Source organism: Nerophis ophidion, linkage group LG16 (genome assembly GCF_033978795.1).
Source record: "Nerophis ophidion isolate RoL-2023_Sa linkage group LG16, RoL_Noph_v1.0, whole genome shotgun sequence".
In the NCBI taxonomy this organism is placed as follows: Eukaryota; Metazoa; Chordata; class Actinopteri; order Syngnathiformes; family Syngnathidae; genus Nerophis; species Nerophis ophidion.
The window spans coordinates 34,225,156-34,239,143 of NC_084626.1; the positions used below are offsets into that span (position 1 = coordinate 34,225,156).

The window sequence follows — 13,988 nt, forward strand, 5'->3', positions numbered from 1 at the left end:
ATGCTGAGGAATCGCTGAGGGAATGGAGTCTATCCCAGCTGACTTGTGACTCGGAGAAAGGTTAGGTACACGCTGGAGTGGTCATTAATTAGACCAGTGTTTCCTAACCATAAAGCCATTGTTGGACCATGAGCCACCAAAAATATATGTTTCTCAGCTGTGGTCCATATGTGTGGCAGCGGTACTCGTTTTAATGTATTTTTCCACCATTTGTGGCAGTAATGTGTCAGTCAGTTGACTGAGAAATGTATGACAGGCTCAAATAATCAGAAGTCAATCAAGCTTTATTGCAGACTTCACATACAGTACATAAAACAAAACACAGTATAAAAGGCATTATCACATACAATTAAAAACAGTGCTTGTGCATTTTCAGCAAAACGCATCTAATAAATAAATAAAAGCAGCATTCCAAAAAATAGATAAATAAATAAATAAATATATATATATATATATATATAGTGGGGCAAAAAAGTATTTAGTCAGCCACCGATTGCGCAAGTTCTCCCACTTAAAATGATGACAGTGGTCTGTAATTTTCATGATGGAAAATAAGTTTTTGGTCAACCATTCAAAGTTCTCACTGATGGAAGGAGGTTTTGGTTCAAAATCTCACGATACATGGCCCCATTCATTCTTTCCTTAACACGGATCAATCTTCCTGTCCCCTTAGCAGAAAAACAGCCCCAAAGCATGATGTTTCCACCCTCATGCTTCACAGTAGGTGTGGTGTTCTTGGGATGCAACTCAGTATTCTTCTTCCTCCAAACACGACAATTTGAGTTTATACCAAAAGGTTCTATTTTGGTTTAATCTGACCACGTGACATTTTCCCAGTCCTCTGCTGTATCATCCATGTATCCATTTTGGTATAAACTCAACTCGTCGTGTTTGGAGGAAGAAGTGAAGTGAAGTGAATTATATTTATATAGCGCTTTTCTCAAGTGACTCAAAGCACTTTACATAGTGAAACCCAATATCTAAGTTACATTTAAACCAGTGTGGGTGGCACTGGGAGCAGGTGGGTAAAGTGCCTTGCCCAAGGACACAACGGCAGTAACTGGGATGGCTGAAGCGGGAATCGAACCTGCAACCCTCAAGTTGCTGGCACGCCCACTCTACCAACCGAGCTATACCGCCCTGAATACTGAGTTGCATCCCAATAACACCATATCTACTGTGAAGCATGGGGGTGGAAACATCATGCTTTGGGGCTGTTTTTCTGCTAAGGGGACAGGAAGAATGATCCGTGTTAAGGAAAGAATGAATGGGGCCATGTATCGTGAGATTTTGAGCCAAAACCTCCTTCCATCAGTGAGAGCTTTGAATGATTGACCAAATACTTATTTTCCACCATAATTTACAAATAAATTATTTAAAATTCGTAAAATGTGAATTCCCGGATTTTTTTTTCTTATTCTGTCTCTCACAGTTGAAGTGTACCTATGATGAAAATTACAGACCTCTGTCATCATTTTAAGTGGGACAACTTGCACAATCTGTGGCTGACTAAATACTTTTTTGCCCCACCGTATATATAAGTTAGTGTTGTCATTATGACCAAGTCTTCAAATAGTCAATGTTTCGATTCAGATAAGTAGTATTCGACTATCAACCTCACAGTCATATTGTCTGGCATTAAATCTACCTTATGAAGAATCTATTTGTCTGCACTCAGGAACATTTTATTAATAGTGTTGGGAGGATGTTTCTTACATGGGGTATGTGATCTATGCTCGTTGGGACATGAAGCCCACCGTGCCATCGCTGGTCTCTTGTTGGCCAAAACACCCTGTCAGCCACGTTGGAAATTAAACATGATGCGGCCCACACACCACCTCGCCCCGGAGGTGTAGTGCTGTTTTTGCAAAGGTAATCATACTTCCACTAGTTCAAATATGAAAAACTTTCTTACAAGTTTTAATTTCTCTAGTTAGTCAAGTTTGATGTCCTCTTGCTGCTGTGCCAAAGCGAGAACACCAGAAACTGTGTTTTAGCCTTTTTTTTTAAGTGGAAAAAGATGCAAATTAGACCTTTGTTTAGGTCAGTTTACTAAAATACTTTATTCCTTTTATAAATATATTTGATTAACCCTAGAATATACACATGCTGTATACATATCCATGTGACTTTACTTACATCTAGTGACCAGTCAGTATACATTTTCAACATAACATCATCGTCTGTTTTCTCATAAATAGATCATCGACTAAGGGGAAAATCTAATGAATGATATTCGACTGCAAAAATCCTTAGTCAAACCCAAGTTGGGTCGCCATAGTGTTTATAGTAGTAATCACAGCACAAAAACAACTTGTTTTGTTTACCATTGTTGTTGCTAGCAGCTGGTGCATGCAGTCTTTGCTTTTGAGGTAATCGATATCACATAGTAATGGTTTGCTTGTCCACACGTTAGAATATTTTTAAATATATACTCTTTTACTCTACATTTCATTTTACTTAAATCTACTATATAAATTCCTTTGACTAAAAGTAAGAACACACGTACTGTAGCTCATCGTTTTCATTTAAGAGAGACTACTTTGATGTCTTTGGCCTTTGTTCGATCCTTCTCTTTCTACTTCAAAGGTGGTTGCAAGCTGCTCTTTCAATTTTGTTTAGTCTTCCATGTTCATGTTGTTGATTACTGCAATAACAAAGTTCACCTATTTCTGAAAATGATACAGGATTTAAGACGACAAAGACCGAGCGACTCAGCCTCTCTAGCTGCGTCACCTAAGCCAGTGGTTCTCAACTTTTTTTCAGTGATGTACCCCCTGTGAATTTTTTTTTAATTCAAGTACCCCCTAATCAGAGCAAAGCATTTTTGGTTGAAAAAAGAGATAAAGAAGTAAAATACAGCACTATGTCATCAGTTTCTGATTCATTAAATTGTATAACAGTGCAAAATATTGCTCATTTGTAGTGGTATCTCTTGAACGATTTGGAAAAAAACATATAAGAATAACAAAAAACTTGTTGAAAAATAAACAATTGATTCAATTATAAATAAAGATTTGTACACATAGAAGTAATCATCAACTTAAAGTGCCCTCTTTGGGGATTGTAATAGAGATCCATCTGGATTAATGAACTTGATTCTAAACATTCTTCACAAAAAAAAGAAATCATTAACATCAATATTTATGGAACATGTCCACAAAAAAATCTAGCTGTCAACACTGAATATTGCATTGTTGCATTTCTTTTCACAGTTTATGAACTTACATTCATATTTTGTTGAAGTATTATTCAATAAATATATTTATAAAGGATTGTTGAATTGTTGCTATTTTTAGGATATTTAAAAAAAAATCTCACGTACCCCTTGGCATACCTTCAAGTACCCCCAGGGGTATGTGTACCCCCATTTGAGAAACACTGACCCAAGTCATAGAAAGGGCCCCAACCATTACTGAACTTTGAACACACTGGACTTGACTGCTCTTTTCCAATACAGAGAGTATAGACTTCTCCACTGGGGCTCATTCTTGCTTTTGACTGACCGTCAGATGCAATTACTAGAGTGAGACCAATGCTGTAACATTTACCTTTGTCCAGTTTTAAATAAATCTTGTTAAATCTTCCAGTTGACCCGATCATCAACTGTTTAGCTAAAGAATACAGTAGATTTTATGAACAACGTCGCATTTCCAACTCCGGAGCCCGTTCTCAAAAACTATTGTTTTAGGTCACAGAGGACGCCATTGCTGTGTGGATGAAAGCTGAAACAATACTTTACTGTTCCAACCTAAAAAGGTTCCTGTGTGGACAGGGTGTAAGTAAATCAAAAAACAGTCCAGTTACTGGAGGAAGCAATAACAATTGGAAATTTGTTTCCAACATTGTTATGCAAATGAGACATATAGCCAGTGGCAAGGGGATACAAATAGCAAGAAAAGTCCTACTGAGGAATGGTTTGATAGGTGGTGGCCAACAAACATGTATCTCCTTTCATCTGTTGTTGATTACTGCCTAATTTTAAGTTCCCAATAGCCTCGAGTCATTTGGTTCTTCCAGGATGGGACATCCATTTGTGACATGGCCAGAAGGTTTTCTGTGTCACCCAGAACCTTGTCAAGAATGTGAGGAGGAGACCGGGAGACAGGCCATTACTGTACACCAGGAGAGGGACATGTCAGGGCAATATCCCAGGAGTCGGATGGATATCTTCTCCTTTGTGCGAGGAGGAACAGAAGGACTGCCAGAGCTTCACAAACTGAATTTCAGCAAGCCAGTCGTGTGCGTGTATCTGTCCAAACTGTCATAAACAGACTTTAAGACTGTGGATGTTGGCCCAAAGTCCACAATTGGGATCCAAGCAAAACTTCTGTTTGCTTAAATATTTGTTTGCGGTGCACAACTGTACAATTGACAAAACATATAAACATTTTTGGGGAATTAATTTGATACATTAAATTTACCTGGAACAAGATTTACATTGACTTGGGATTGCAGGTAAACACATAGACGAAGACAGGATGACCGAGGGGGTCCGATGTCAGCCAGACATTAAAGATGTAAGACAGGCCTATTCATCTAAATGTTGTTGGGCGCCACATTTCCAGACATCTAAAGACCAGGGGCCAGATTTCTTCCTTCACTATTCTTACTTTGTATATTGCTGCTGACTTGACTCCATTGAAGATGATCCCCTGCTGGCCTCCCAATGGACTGGACTTTCACATGAAGTTGGAACGCAGGGTGACCACTCTTTATGCATCAGTCCGTCACGGTTCTGCAAGAGGATCCTCTGCTGGCCCCAGTATGGACTGGACTCTCACAATATTAACCGTATCCACACGGCATCCACTGCACCGGTCACCCAGGAGGGGATTCCCACATCTGCGGTCCCTTCCAAGGTTCTAGTTGTTGCCAGAGGGTTGAGTTTTTTCTTGCCCTGTAGTGAGATCTGAGCCAAAGATGTTGTTGTGGCCTGTGCAGCCCCTTGAGACATTTGTGATTAAAGGCTATATACGTAAACTTTGATATACTAATATTCTTAAGAAGCAGCATCCTCTGCAGTGAACATTTAGATTTGTGTGTAATTATCTTTGACGTTGCAAATTCACCCCCAAAAATTATTTCTATATGGGGTTTTTATAGACCTACTGCCAAAAAGTTTGTCCAAGATCTTCTATATAATGCATATGTTCCTTGACTGCACTTAAATGTAGAATATATGTAGAATATATTTATACTATTCATATATGGTTGACTGGTGCAGAACCAACAACCTGGTCCTGAACGTCGACAAGACCAAGGAGATCATTGTTGACTTCAGGAAGCACCAGTCCAGCCACGTTACACTCTTCATCAACGGCACAGCGGTGGGGATGGTAAGCAGCACCAAGTTCCTGGGGGTGCAGATCACTGACAATATAACCTGGTCCCTACACACCGGAGCTCTTGTAAAAAGAGCTCAGCAGCGCATGCACTTTTTGCGTTGGATGAAAAGAGCACAGCTCCCTCCCCCCATTCTCACCTCATTCTACAGAGGCACTATAGAAAGCCTGCTGACCAACAGTATCTCTGTCTGGACTGGAGCTTGCAATGCCTCAGACTGGAAGTCTCTCCCGAGAGTGCTGAGGACGGCGGAAAACATTATCCTCCTATACAGGAGATCGCAAAAAGCCGCTGCCTGACCAGGGCTCAGAAAATCTCCAAAGACTCCTCCCACCCCCACCAAGGACTGTTTTCACTGCTGGACTCTAGGAACAGGTTCCGCAGCCTCCGTAGCAGAACCTCCAGGTTCTGTAACAGCTTCTTCCCTCAGGCCGTAAGACTCTTGAACGCATCATAATTAAATTATCCCCTCAACTCCCCCCAAAATGGATTAACTCGCTGGAATAAAAAAGACAATATAACATACATCCATAAACATGGACGCATGTGAAAAAGTGCAATGTATTTATTTGTACAATAATCTATTTATTTATATCTGCACCTTATTGCTTTTTTTTTTTATCCTGCACTACCAAGAGCTAATGCAACAAAATTTCGTTCTTATCTGTACTGTAAAGTTCAAATTTGAATGACAATAAAAAGGAAGTCTAAGTCTAAGTCAAAATGCAATAAGCAGTGTTTTCTATCCATATGCATAATTATTGAAAAAAGACAACTATGCATTGGTAATATTGTTTTAGATCACATAATAATTGAGAAATTATTGATAGTGCAATTAATATTGGCCTTATAGGCTACTGTTAACGTGTTTTCTCGAGAAAGTATATCATTTTCATATTCTTCATGAAATTGTTCCCCCTGAGTAATGTAAACCAAAAGAAGTAAATCCATGTTTGTGGTTGGTCATCTGTTGCTAAGCCTGCCCCTTACGTGAACCCGTTCAAAATCCCGACATGACTAATCAGGTTAAGAGCCAATCCAGATTTTCTGCAATGTTCACATAGGAGAAAAAGTCATCCATAACCTCAATTTGTTGATTTACTGTCTTCTTCTTCTTGTTTTTTTTTTTTTTACCTGCAAGCCCAAGTTCACACAAAACTACTTCCGGGTAAACCAGGCAGGGACGTGCACATGATTATAGAGGGGCAGGGGCTCAAAGTCAGAAAAGAGCAGGACATTTTTGTTGGTCCTTTACACAATATGGAAATTAATGTAAAATTAAATTTGCTAATAGGAAGCCAACTACTTAGCTGTATGTCCTTTGTAGGTAAAAGTGATTGCCATTTATTTTGTGTCAACAAATTATTGTCATAATGAGTTAATTCACATTATCATAGGCTTGGAAGACATGAAAAGCCACAAAACACTGGTTTATTATTAGGCTATTTATTGTTAAAGATAAGCACTTTAATATTGAACATTAAACAGTGCAACATGAACTTTGAAAAAAAAAATGTAAAAATAAATACCCAAATGGAAAAAACTTCAATGTGAAAATCTGTCCTTCTTCCCTTAACTTGATGAAAACACCATTAAGTTGTAACGTATGGTCTTTCTCACTTAATGCTCAGACTAAACAACTGAAACGCAATACAGGGCCAAAAGTATGGACCAGGGGCCAGTAGAGGGCTGTAAAATGGAGGCCACCCATACCCAAATATGCTCATCAATGTAAATTCAGGGCTTCCATTAAATGCTGTGAAATCAGTACACAATCAGGAGCCAAACCTTTTGGGGGCCTTAGAGCAGCAACCTTCTGGGGGCCATGTCCCTGTAGATGTTGATCACATCATTGTGATTTATGACTACGTCTTTTTCAATGGAGAGGAGAAGATCAGCCGTAAACACAGTGCATTTTATTTTGAAAATTAACCCGGTGTTTTATTTTGTATTTTTTACAGTACTTCCTATACCGCACGATCCGCTCTGCTCTGTGCAAAATTGATGTGCTGTGCTCCGACGTCCGGCAAAAACAGAAGCTGACACTTTGAATAATAGAATAATACAGCGTTTTTCTGAAATATGACCCATATTAGGTGCTGAATAAGTTGACGGCGACTAGACCATAACTCACAGGTTCAAGTTGCTCCACTGTCACGTCTCCTCAGGGGCGCAGTTGGCTCTCTCTCCTCTCACTTACTCACTCACTCGCCCTCTCTCTCTCTCTCTCTCTCTCTCTCTCTGGCTGAAGCGGCAGGCTCAAACAACCCGGTATTACAAGAAGTGAAGTGTGAAGTGAAGTGAATTATATTTATATAGCACTTTTTCTCTAGTGACTCAAAGCGCTTTACATAGTGAAACCCAAAATCTAAGTTACATTCAAACCAGTGTGGGTGGCACTGGGAGCAGGTGGGTAAAGTGTCTTGCCCAAGGACACAACGGCAGTGACTAGGTTGGCAGAAGCGGGAATTGAACCTGCAACCCTCAAGTTGCTGGCACGGCCACTCTACCAACCGAGCTAAACCGCTCCAAGAAAACGTGGAATTTTTGTACTGCTGTTTTTTTTGTTTTTTGTCTGTTTTTTTTTTTACATCCCTGATAGGAATTTATTAATGTTGTTTAAAGAAAAAAGAAAAAAAATGAAAAAACACACACATTCAGTGGGCACTTTTTAAGACGAGGCAAAAAAGGGCAGGGGCTCAAGCATCCATAGGGCCCTATGTGTGCACGTGCCTGAAACCAGGTGTATCAAAAGGTTTCGCCAAAAAACATTATCTTGTTTGTTAATTTTGTAATTGTGCAAAAAATCCAAAATCGTAAAAACTTTTAGCTTTCTGTTTTGTGTCTCCAAACAAATTTGGAAAAAACAAGTTTTTCGTTTTTTTTTTGTTTGTTTTGATTTTATTTCGAAAAATTAATTAACAAATGACATACAGATTTCCAGACTTGCTGGAGTGTCTTGTTTGAATACTTCATCATATGTGTGATGTGTGTTTTGAGCGGAGTATTATGTCAGATCAGGGGGTGACCACAGAGGCAAATCAGGCTTATTATTAGTTAGCCCAAAAAATCCTTAGTGAGGAGCTCAGGGAATGATGAATAGCAAGAGTGAGAATAAACAAAACTGATTGCGGACGACTAACCAGATAAGACGGAGACGAGTGTCTTAAACTGACAACACGGCAAGTGAGCTTAACGAGCTGGACTGGATGATTACAGTTACACAAATACTGTGATGAAGATGATAGATAGATAGATAGATAGATAGATAGATAGATAGATAGATAGTACTTTATTTATTCCGTCAGGAGAGTTCCTTCAGGAAAATTACAATTTTCAGCACAATCCCATTCAAGATCAGACAAACATTACAGGGAGACAGAACAGGATCGCTGACGGGTCTGCCGGCTTCCAGCGCCCCTTACAAAACAGATGACATACAGGTAAACAAGGGGGGGGGGGGGAGAAAAAAATTTAAGATTAAGATAAAATTAAAAAATCGGTCTTAGCCTAGGCCCTGGAGTGGGGGTGCAGACTGAGGCCAAGGGGGAAAAAAACAACAAAAAAAAACAACAAAAAAAAAAACAACACCAACTCATAGCCATAGTACACATCCCTCTTCCATGTGTGTAAGAGGGAAACATCAAACATCAAAGAACACAGAGGACATTAAAGACATTAAAGCAGCAGATACAACCAGACACTTCTACATACAGCTATGAATAAAAACTAAAAGAAACATATCCACTGTGGTGGTCTCTGCGGTGTTCCACGCCATCGTCTGCTGGGGTGGAGGGAGCATGGCCAGAGACAGGAGCAGACCCATCAAAGCAACCAGGACAGCCGACTCCACTCTCGGCCAGTGTCCAGTCCGCATGGATGAGCGAGGATACGTCCAAGGTGACTGAGGTGTCCGACACCTGCTCACCCAGTCAAGACACCGCGAAGCCTCTCCGTCCCAGTAGCTCAGTGCTAGCTCCACAGCCCTGTCCCCTCATCCGCATCTCCTCCAGTACATCCAAACAGACTCTGGTGTAGCAGAGACCCAGCAGCTGGTCTCCATGGCCAAAAGGCTCCCGGGAGGCAGATCCAGAAGTCCACAAAAAAAAAGCACCACAGAGGTCACGAAAGTGCCACCCCTTGTCACACAGTCCCAAATGGTCCCGGACCAAAATGCAAAAAAATATAATACCACATGAAAACAAGAGGGAAACACAAAAGGATGACACAAGAGCACAGAGCTCCTGCCTACAGCAGCCACTACAGCAGCGCCATCTTGGAAAAAAAAAAAAAAAAAAAAATGGGGAGCAAATTACAAAAATAAAAAAAAAGCCAAGTCCCTAAAAAAAAAAGTCCCAGCTATCACAAAGAGTAACATCTAACAGGCTGTTATGATGCATGAGCACAGCGGCAGTTAGTGGTTCTAAAAACCAATGGCTGTGTAATGCTTGTTAATGTTGCCATTATAGCTCCGATGATGGCGCTTTGAGTGTTATTTAGAGCTAATGGCCTGCGAGCGCCATTACTTCCGTGCAACTCATTCCATGCAGGAGCATAGTGGGGCAGGGCCAAGCTGACACTCCGGCACCTGCCTGTCAAGTCTGAGAATAAACAGGCGTTGGAGATCAGCCTGCGATGTCATGATTAAATCAGACACAGGTCTCATCAGATCGATATTAAATAGATTAAGGAGGTAGTGGGCAGCAGTCCATTGAGATATCTTCACCTCAGGGAATCAGCAGTGAATGTTTCGATGGTGTCAGATTATTGCTGGGTTACATATAACAAAGCAACAACTACTTTTTTTTTTTTACATGGTTTTCCCCTGTCAGGGGTCGCCACAGCGAGTCAATTGCATGAATGGTTTTACACTAGAGGCCCTTCCTGACCCTATCCGAAACATGCCCTCTACCATGAAAGGCAGAAACATGTATTATACACCACCAGACATAACTACTTTCACATTGACCCTCAAACACATGATTGTGGAGAGGCGGAGCCGACGAGCCGACAGCGGGCCAGGGCAAACGGTGGCCCTGCCCAAGATGGCGGCCAGGAGGCGGAGCATGCAGCAGAGCGGAGGGGCGGGGCACGGCTGGAGCGACACTACAGCCATCAGAGTCAGGTGCGTACACAACACACCCCTGCTCAATCCCTGCATCTTCTGCTGCAGCATAAAAGGGGAGAGGGAGGAGCAATCGTGGTAGAAGTAGTAGAAGGAACAACCGGCAACACCGACCACGAGAGCGACGAGATCGACCCTGAGCAAGATGATCCCCCGCAGCAGAGCCCCCGCCGGCCACCGAAAGGTGCGCCGCGACGAGCAGGAAGAGCCGGTGAGCTAGAAATTGGCGCGACCGACTGTCAAGACAATATGTTTATTAAAATAATAAACCCGAGTCAAACCTGTTACGATGCGTCCGGTATCAATCGGCAATGCAACCCACACGAGGACGGCTGGGGACCCGTCACATTGATGTTCTCCCATTAGGAACCTTAATGCTCCTTTAACAAGGTAGATCTAAATTCATTTTAGATAACATTCTCATGTATGCAAACTTTCTCTTGCATCTATGTGAAAGCCAGCTGGACCTTCCTTTTTACTAAGGTGTCAATTTTTTTCATATGAACCCTTCTAATCAAACATCCATCCATCCATCCATTTTCTACCGCTTATTGCCTTTCGGGGTCGCGGGGGGCGCTGGCGCCTATCTCAGCTACAATCGGGCGGAAGGCAGGGTACACCCTGGACAAGTCGCCACCTCATCGCAGGGCCAACACAGATAGACAGACAACATTCACACTCACATTCACACACTAGGGCCAATTTAGTGTTGCCAATCAACCTATCCCCAGGTGCATGTCTTTGGATCTGCTATAAAAGTTTGACTGCCTTACGTCAGTATTTGTCAGTATAACACCGTATTTCCTTGAATTGCCGCAGGGCATATAGTAAGCACCTACCTTGAATTGCTGCCGGGTCAAACTCGCTTCGCAAAAATAATTAGCGCATGCTTAGTATTACCGCCTGGTCAAACTTGTGACGTCACGAGGGACACTTCCCCTGTCATAATTTTCAAAATGGAGGACGCTGATTTCGGTAATTTGAAATCGCATAAAGGGAAGAAGATTAAGAGCTATTCAGTAGGCTTTAAGGTCCAAGCTTACATCACACTCACATTTTTACTGCATGACTTTGGGAAGTGCCGGAGTGAGAAGAGGTTTTAAAATAATTAGCGCATGCTTACTTTTACCGCATGCCTTTGGTAAGCGCAGGAGTGAGAAGAGGTTTTAAATTAATTGGCGCTCCGGCGGCAATTCAAGGAAATACGGTAGTTGTAATTTCCGAAGTTGTACAGATATAGTTGGATATGTATAGTTTTTAACGTCCCTGTGAAATAATGTGTCACAATACAGTAAATAATAAAAAGGGCCCTATCATGCAAAAACAACTTTTTTTTACCTGACAGTACGTGACTATGTGTATTTGGGATCTACGTAAGTCCCCAAAATTTGAAATCAAACCGTGGAGGCATTGCAGAGATATTAATAAAACAATCTTGCCTTTCTTCGTACTTCCTCCAAACAGTTTGTTTAGAATTTAGTTAAAATGTGACATCAGTGGATTATCCATATATGGTAGAACATTGGCTTCACGGTGGAAGAGGGGTTAGTGCGTCTGCCTCACAATACGAAGGTCCTAAGTCGTCTTGGGTTCAATCCCGGGCTCGGGATCTTTCTGTGTGGAGTTTGCATGTTCTCGGGTACTCCGGCTTCCTCCCACTTCCAAAGACATGCACCTGGGGATAGGTTGATTGGCAACACAAAATTGGCCCTAGTGTGTGAATGTGAGTGCGAATGTTGTCTGTCTATCTGTGTTGGCCCATCGATGAGGTGGCGACTTGTCCAGGGTGTACTCCGCCTTCTGCCCGATTGTAGCTGAGATAGGCGCCAGCGCCACCCGCAACCCCAAAGGGAATAAGCGGTAGAAATGGTTGGATGGATGGATGGTAGAACATTTTTTAAAGGGGATCTGCACTTTCTTTACAATCATTATGAAAGACATGACAACGGATGGATTTTTTTTTTACTGCATTCTAAATATTAAAGTCAGCTGACAGCGAAGCCAATGGGAGGTCCTCTATTTCGCGCAAAAAATCCAATATCAAAAACTGCCAACGATATTCCATTTAAATTTGGTGACTTGAATATTAAAGGCCTACTGAAATGATATTGTCTTATTTAAACGGGGATAGAAGGTCCATTCTATGTGTCATACTTGATCATTTCGCGATATTGCCATATTTTTGCTGAAAGGATTTAGTAGAGAACATCCACGATAAAATTTTCAACTTTCGGTGTTAAGACAAAAGCCCTGCCTCTACCGGGAGTTGCAGACGATGATGTCACATGTTGATGGCTCCTCACATATTCACCTTGTTTTTAATGGGAGCCTCCAACAAAAAGTGCTATTCGGACCGAGAAAACAACAATTTCCCCATTAATTTGAGCGAGGATGAAAGCTTCGTGTTTGAGGATATTGATAGCGACGGACTAGAAAAAAAAACGCGATTGGGACGGATTCCGATGTTTTTAGACACATTTAATAGGATAATTTTGGGAAATCCCTTATCTTTCTATTGTGTTGCTAGTGTTTTAGTGAGTTAAATAGTACCTGATAGTTGGAAGGGTGTCTCCACGGGAGTCGACAGCAGCTATGGACGGCACAAGCTCAGCTTTTCTCCGGTAAGAAGCGACTTTTTAACCACAATTTTCTCACTGAAACCTGCTAGTTGACATTCCGTCTTGATGCATGCTCGCTTGACTGCGTTCTTAACCATAGTAACGTTTCACCTCCAGGAAATTTAAACAAGGAATCCCCGTGTGTTTGTGTGGCTAAAGGCTAAAGCTTCCCAACTCCATTTTTTTACTTAGCTTCTCCAATATTAATTGAACAAATTGCAAAAGATTCAGCAACACAGATGTCCAAAATACTGTGTGATTAAGCAGACGACATTTAGCTGTGTGTGTGTGCAGCACTCATACTTCCTAAAAACCTGTGACGTCTTGCGTACACGTCATTACATGACGTTTCCAGGACGAAACTCCCGGGAAATTTAAAATTGTAATTTAGTAAACTAAAAATGCCGTATTGGCATGTGTTGCAATGTTAATATTTCATCATTGATATATAAACTATCAGACTGCGTGGTGGGTAGTAGTGGGTTTCAGTAGGCCTTTAACCAAGTATTAGTGATATTGTTATTATCAGCGTTAATGCAGACAAACTAATTATAGCGGCGACGTGATCACTACCGTGTGGCCCTATGATTACATATTTGAGTGGTCTGCTGCTTTCTAGCTTCCTTGCTCCCTGAAAGTTTATCGTAGATCATAATTCATGCACCTCACGTGGACAGAAGAAGTCTGAGGACGTAATTTGACAAGTTGGTACACTCTTGACAACCATTTTGGGCCCTGAAATAGCGAGAAAGACATGAAAAGACATTTAGTCCTCCCCGCGCGCCACAAAGCTGTTTCTTCACGAAGATGGTAAGTCATTCTTTATATAAATAGGAATATATGAACATCCTAGCAGTCGGTATCCTAATGACAGCAGACCTTGCACATTAAATGCTTTA

General features: G+C 41.4%; 1 protein-coding gene across 2 annotated transcripts in view; it reads right to left on the bottom strand.

The window, feature by feature from the left end:
• Positions 1-13,988, bottom strand: part of tafa4b (TAFA chemokine like family member 4b) — a 92,980-nt gene that overhangs the window by 16,425 nt on the left and 62,567 nt on the right. The gene's annotated exons all lie outside the window — the stretch shown is intronic.